At 37.5% G+C, this 7,601-nt stretch overlaps 1 long non-coding RNA gene across 1 annotated transcript; it reads right to left on the bottom strand.

The window, feature by feature from the left end:
- Positions 1 to 1,505: 1,505 nt before the first annotated feature.
- Positions 1,506 to 4,428, bottom strand: LOC138963530 (uncharacterized). Its single transcript, XR_011454844.1, has 3 exons — positions 4,223 to 4,428; positions 3,742 to 3,960; positions 1,506 to 2,252 (listed from the first exon to the last, which is right to left on the bottom strand). It is a non-coding gene; the product is annotated as an uncharacterized lncRNA (long non-coding RNA).
- Between the last annotated feature and the right edge of the window lie 3,173 nt (positions 4,429 to 7,601).

Here is a 7,601-nt window from a genome sequence, read left to right as displayed (position 1 = left end):
GGGTATGAAATCCCGGAACTTATTTTTCATTTTTTTGATAAATGTCTTTGATGACGTCACATCCGGCTTTTCGTGAAAGTTGAGGCGGCACTGTCACGCCCTCATTTTTCAACCAAATTGGTTGAAATTTTGGTCAAGTAATCTTCGACGAAGCCCGGACTTCGGTATTGCATTTCAGCTTGGTGGCTTAAAAATTAATTAATGACTTTGGTCATTAAAAATCTGAAAATTGTAAAAAAAAATAAAAATTTATAAAACGATCCAAATTTACGTTTATCTTATTCTCCATCATTTGCTGATTCCAAAAACATATAAATATGTTATATTCGGATTAAAAACAAGCTCTGAAAATTAAATATATAAAAATTATTATCAAAATTAAATTGTCCAAATCAATTTAAAAACACTTTCATCTTATTCCTTGTCGGTTCCTGATTCCAAAAACATATACATATGATATGTTTAGATTACAAACACGCTCAGAAAGTTAAAACAAACAGAGGTACAGAAAAGCGTGCTATCCTTCTTAGCGCAACTACTACCCCGCTCTTCTTGTCAATTTCACTGCCTTTGCCATGAGCGGTGGACTGACGATGCTACGAGTATACGGTCTTGCTGAAAAATGGCATTGCGTTCAGTTTCATTCTGTGAGTTCGACAGCTACTTGACTAAATATTGTATTTTCGCCTTACGCGACTTATTTACAGGTTTAGCCGATTTTGCGTGTTCAGCTTTTAGTCAAACATGTTTGTTTATTTGTTCTCACTATATTTCTCTCTTTCCCCTTTTGTACTTACAGTTTAACATAAACCTTCTTTTTTTTCTTAATTTTGTCAATCAACCAATCAATCAATCAATCCATAAATCAATATATCTACATATCTACCTATATATCTATCAATCAATTAATCGATCGATCGATCAATCAATCAATCAATCAATCAATCAATAGATCAATCAATCAGTCAATCAATCTATAAATCTATCTATCTATTTATCTATCAATCTATCAATCTATCAATCAATTTGTCTATATATCTATGTATGTATTTACCATATCTATCTATCTATCTATCTATCTATCTATCTATATGTATATCTATCTATCTATCTATCTATCTATTTATCTATCTATCTATGAACTGATCCGTCTGTGTGTCTATATATCTACCTTTAAATCTATCTTTATTTTTTATCTATCTATCTTTCTTTACTTCTTTCTTACTACCTCTTGTGCTTGATTAAAAAAAAGGTGATTAATACCGAAATGAATAATAGTAGGATACATTCCGTGTATTTTCAAGTCAGCGAAGAAACACACACACACACACACACACACACACACACACACACACACACACACACACGCGCGCGCGCGCGCGCACGCACGCACGCACGCAAGCATACAAACACACACACACACACACACTTACACACACACACACACACACACACACACACACACACACACACATACACACACACACATACACACACGTGAGATGTACAGGTGAAGGAAGGTATATTTAATCATAGTTGGTACACATGCACATTTCATCCATAGGTTCGATGCTGAAAGCGTTCTGCTGTATGATAAGGGAGACAACTACATTTGTTTGTGCTTAGAGCATTGGTTATTACCCTTACACTGTGTAAGCATATTGACCTTAAATGATCAACTCTTGGAACACCAAAATCATCAACAGTTAAACCTTATTCAGTGAATCAATTAATGAGTGTGTACATTCATGTGTGTGTGTGTGTGTGTGTGTGTGTGTGTGTGTGTGTGTGTGTGTATGTGTGTGCGTGTGTGTGTATGTGTGTGTGTGTGTGTGTGTGTGTGTGTCTGTGTGTGTCTGTCTGTCTGTCTGTCTGTCTGTCTGTCTGTCTTACTGTTTGTGTGTCTGTTTATCTTTGTGCCCGAATGTGTGTTTTTGTGCTGAAATAATGTTTAATTGATACCTATGTCAATTTGCAACATCCATATATCTCATTTATCAGTTCCCCCGCTGCACATACACCACCCATGCTGCTAATTGTGGTTGTATTTCCATGTGAAACTATGCTTTTAAACAAAGTTACAAGACACTTTACGCTATTGTTTACACGGAGAGGTAAGTGTCTAAAACGATGATTGACTGATAAGCTGTTGTTGGTTGTTAACGTCATGTCCAGTTAACGTTGAACCGAAGCCATGGTGACTGCGACCAGCACGCAGATGATTTCTCCAGTAACTCTCAGAGGATGACCTCCTGGAACAAGGACATAGATTATACATTGATGCAAGAAAACATTAAGCTGGAAATGTGTTGTTGTTTTTATAATTTTATGGGGTGGTTGGGGGAGAGGGGGGCGGTGCAGTTTTTTTTATTCATTGTAGGTATTTATCTTATTTGTTTTACGTGTTATATACATGTAAACGTGTTTTGTTCCATATGCGATTTACTTGTTTATTCATTTATTTACTATCTATATCTATATATGTCTATCTGTCTATATGTTCATCCATCTGTCTGTCTTTTTGTCTGTCTCTCTATATATATGATCATATTTAAGTTATCTAGACAATGCAATGCGCTCCCCCCCCCCCCCCCCTCAAAAAAAATAATCAAGAACACTTGACTAAATGTAAAAAGGCAAACCAGAAAAATTTAATCACCGATACATTAAAATACATCAATCGTGTAATATATGTCAAGCATAATTATTAGACTTTATGAGAAAAAAAATCATTTTTCTTCGAAAGAACGAAAGAAAGAAACAAGTCGCGTAAGGCGAAAATACAATATTTAGTCAAGTAGCTGTCGAACTCACAGAATGAAACTGAACGCAACGCAACGCAGCAAGACCGTATACTCGTAGCATCGTCACTCCACCGCCCGTGGCAAAGGCAGTGCCCGTGGACAAGAAGAGCGGGATATTCGTTGCGCTGAGAAGGATAGCACGCTTTTCTGTACCTCTCTTCGTTTTAACTTTCTGAGCGTGTTTTTAATCCAAACATATCATATCTATATATTTTTGGAATCAGGAACCGACAAGGAATAAGATGAAAGTGTTTTTAAATTGATTTCGAAAAAAAATTGTTGATAATAATTTTTATATATTTAATTTTCAGAGCTTGTTTTTAATCCGAATATAACATATTTATATGTTTTTGGAATCAGCAAATGATGGAGAATAAGATAAACGTAAATTTGGATCGTTTTATAAATTTTTATTTTTTTTTACAATTTTCAGATTTTTAATGACCAAAGTCATTAATTAATTTTTAAGCCACCAAGCTGAAATGCAATACCGAAGTCCGGGCTTCGTCGAAGATTACTTGACCAAAATTTCAACCAATTTGGTTGAAAAATGAGGGCGTGACAGTGCCGCCTCAACTTTCACGAAAAGCCGGATATGACGTCATCAAAGACATTTATCAAAAAAATGAAAAAAAACGTTCGGGGATTTCATACCCAGGAACTCTCATGTCAAATTTCATAAAGATCGGTCCAGTAGTTTAGTCTGAATCGCTCTACACACACACACACACAGACAGACAGACAGACAGACGCACATACACCACGACCCTCGTTTCGATTCCCCCTCGATGTTAAAATATTTAGTCAAAACTTGACTAAATATAAAAAGAAAGAAAAAGAAAAACAAAGAAAACAAGAATAGAAAGAAGGAAAGAAAGAAAAAATGCAAGAAAGAAGTAAATAAGTGAATACACAAATATACCAAGGAATAAATTACCCGATGTTGTCGCGTTTGAAGACACACTCGTAGCTATAGTTGTGGTTCCGTCTACAGTTGTAGAGGATGTTTTGTCGGCAGTAGTCTTGGATAGCGTTGTGCCACGTTCAGCAGGTGATAATGTAGTCATTGTATTGACTGGTGTTGTGGTTGTATTGACTGGTATGGTAGTATTTGTATTGACTGGTGCTGAAGTTGTGTTATTCGCATTGACAACCACTGCAACATGAGTTATTAAAATCAAACTGTTTGTTACAAACCCTCATTGCACTGTGTGGAATAACATTGTAGAAAATACACTTTCAAATAATAGAATAGACTTATTGTAATTAATGATTGAATGCCATTTTAGATATTATCTTAGAAATAAGATGCATCCGCAGAAGAAAGAAAAAAACATCCTACCATCAAACGAACAAGCAAACCAACACACAATCTAACGAACACATTCAGAAATATAACGATCTCAGAATGTACTTACCAAGCACAAGAACACTGGAGAGTATAAGAGAGAGAACAAACTTCTTCATTGTAAACGTATCCCGTTTGGCCAGCTGGTAATGTTTTTTTAACTTTTATTTTAGGATTCCAAATGTTCAGCGTCAATGTCGACCTTTACTCCTATTTCTAGTTCCGAAGTTGTCTGCTTTGCGGTAAAAGTCTTGAATTCAAATGGTCCACGAATCTAAATTACCTTTATATAAGAGAAATAGTGTTAACTCTGTAACACTTAGCATTTAGCTGTTTTCTAATAATAGCTCAGAGCCGATTGGACAAGCAATGCCACGTACCTACGTTAAATATTGGCCGATTGGCATTGAACATTAGCATCTTAAAACGTTATTGCATCACAACTTGTTTCACTCTTTTTCCCAGAAGAAGGGCAGTAATGGATACTTTTTTTCCGGTTCGGTTCTTTCTCTCATATACCCCCACCCCTATCTTGGCCCTGCTCGTATAGAAAATGTCCGTTTGTATGCAGTATTACTTCATAACATTGATTAGTCACGTCAGTTAAATCCATTTTAAGTACTCCAGGGAATTTACAGTGAGGGCTCTTCTAATGGTGATAAGTGCATTTAATTTGTCAGACGATGGTGCCTAACATACGAACCTGAACATCAGAGTCATGCAAGGTTGTAAAATGTTGAAACATTTTATTGATTTTGAAAACACGATGTAAAGTTCAACAACTTTATGATGCATTTCCTCCTGTGTTACGCCAACCACCGCTAACGAGATACTGGGTTTTTTTATTAAAAAAAAAAATCAGATTATGCTGCTTCCCATAACAAGACGGAGGCTGTCTTCTCATTTCCATTTCAGGATGTTTCTGTTTGATGTCGCAATCAGTATTTCCTACGAGGCAACACTCTTACACCAGAGGAAACGAAAAATGTTGCAATGCTAACTATTAACATAAAATTAGTGATTTACCGGCTTCTGATTGCTGAAAACAAATCACATGTTAATGTTGCAATACACAACATGTTATCTTCATATTTTACCTGGTTATGTTAATTATCATAAATGTCATCAAAATATATCCTTACACATTTTAGATACTGCTTATCATTTCCAAAAACGTAACTACAGACACGGTCAATCAACACAAACTAAGGTGCAACATCGCAATAGAAATATACATTTGTAAAACAGATTATTACGAGACGCATGAAGCGAAAGTACTACAATCTATTTAAAGTCAAACTCCTAAACTACCTTGTATACGCCCCCTCCCCCCCCCCCCTATGCACCGATTTTGCCACATTGTGCCCAAAAATTAGGGGTGGGCATTTACTAGGTACTATATACCCTTTGCAGGAGTGATTTAAATGCTTCGTTATTGCACAAAACATTCCTCTCTCTCACTCTCGCGATCTCTCTGTCTCTCCCACACTTTCTCTCTATCTCTCTCTGTCACATACACAAACGCACGCACACACATACACACACAAACACACACACACACACACACACACATACATTTACACACACGCACGCACGCACGCACGCACGCACGCACACACATACACACACACGTACACACACACACACACACACACACACACACACACAAACACACACACACACACACACACACACACACACACACACACACACACACACACACACACACACACACACACACACACACACACACACACACACACACACACACACACACACACAGAGGAAATCTGCAAACAAACCAAGAAGGAAATGTTGTTGCTTTGTTGTCTGTAAACAAGTTTATAACTCCAAAAGTTAATGCTAACTGGAAAATATTAATTCAGGTCTGCGGTGAACAAACCGATATCAGCATTTCAAGCGAATAAACACGTTTTTATCTAAAACTGAAAGATTATTTGTTGTCAGTTTGTCATTCAATAAGGGAAAACATATATGTTTATATGCGAATAATTTGAATAATCTTGTTCTATTTCCGTTTGCTCAAATGATCGAACATGGGGGGTGGGCGTTTACTAAGTACAGTACCCAGTGCGCAGAATTCCACCAAAAGTAGGGGGTACTCGATACTTGGCGTATACCCCCCCCCCACCCCCCACCCCCAATTGTTGAACATTCTTACATTTCCACATAGTCGACTGAGGATCTTATGCCAAAATAGTAGCCAAATGCTCGTGCAAATCATGACGCATTGCCCATGAGTAGATTACTAAAACTCCACATGCAGTCCGAAGTTAAATAATTTGTGTAAAATGTATTGAAAACAAGAATCCATTGCAATTGATATAACGCCTGTGACACACAATGTAAAAGTGTGCAATATCTTTTGCCGTTGGGTATAGATCATTGATCACGATTATGAAAGATAACTACGAGGTACAAAAAACTTCTGCGGAAAGTCACCATGAACCTGATTTACACAACCATGTGCCCGCCAAAAAATTTAAATGTGTTTTGGGTCCAGATGAAATGTTTACCTGCTTCTATAGGAGGAAATTGTCATACTAAGGTCTAACGGTGTGCAATGTTGCAACACTCACCACGTGGGCGCTCAACATTTTATTTTATTTTATTTACGAGGATTTATATCGCGCTCGTATCTCACCACACAAGGCGACTCAAGGCGCATGTTACCTATTAATGCCGTGTGAGATGGAATTTTTTACACAATTAGGGACTATATCACGCATTCACATCGGCCAGCAGATCGACTGCCTTTAGGCGCTGCATCCACCTTTCACGGCTTATTATTTCAGGTCACACGGGTATTTCCGTGCAGCGGTAAATTACCTGGCCTCTTCATTATTTCATAGAATTATTCCGTTTGTGTTTTGACATGTCCTACCAAACGATTTTGCGAAAGCTAGCATTTGTCAATATATGTGTGAGTATTTGTGTGTGTGTGTGTGTGTGTGTGTGTGTGTGTGTGTGTGTGTGTGTGTGTGTGTGTGTGTGTGTGCGTGTGTGTGTGTGTGTGTACCCATGTTTCCACAGGTTTGGTTGCCTAAATCACCATAAGGCAACCATCCACACGTGGATGGCAACCTAAACTCTGGATGGCAACCTAATTGTGTGGATGGTCGCTTCATTTAACACCGTTAAATTGACTTTTTTGACGGAAAGAATGTCATAACAATGTTCAAAATGACATTCTTTCCGTCCACACGTGTGGATGGTTGCCTTATGGTTAAATTGACACCGTTAAATTGACTTTTTTGACGGAAAGAATGTCATAACAATGTTCAAAATGACATTCTTTCCGTCCTCTATAGGCGACGAAATAGGTCAAATTTTGTGCATTTTTTAGTGCAAAATTCTTCGATGCCGGAGCGAGTACTGCACCCAGTGCTGTTGTAGTGCAAGTGCACTAGAAAGGCACTACACCCAGT

Source organism: Littorina saxatilis, linkage group LG4 (assembly GCF_037325665.1).
Source record: "Littorina saxatilis isolate snail1 linkage group LG4, US_GU_Lsax_2.0, whole genome shotgun sequence".
Lineage (NCBI taxonomy): Eukaryota > Metazoa > Mollusca > Gastropoda > Littorinimorpha > Littorinidae > Littorina > Littorina saxatilis.
The sequence above is the reverse complement of the archived record's forward strand: the minus strand, read 5'-3'. Positions and strand labels throughout refer to the sequence as shown.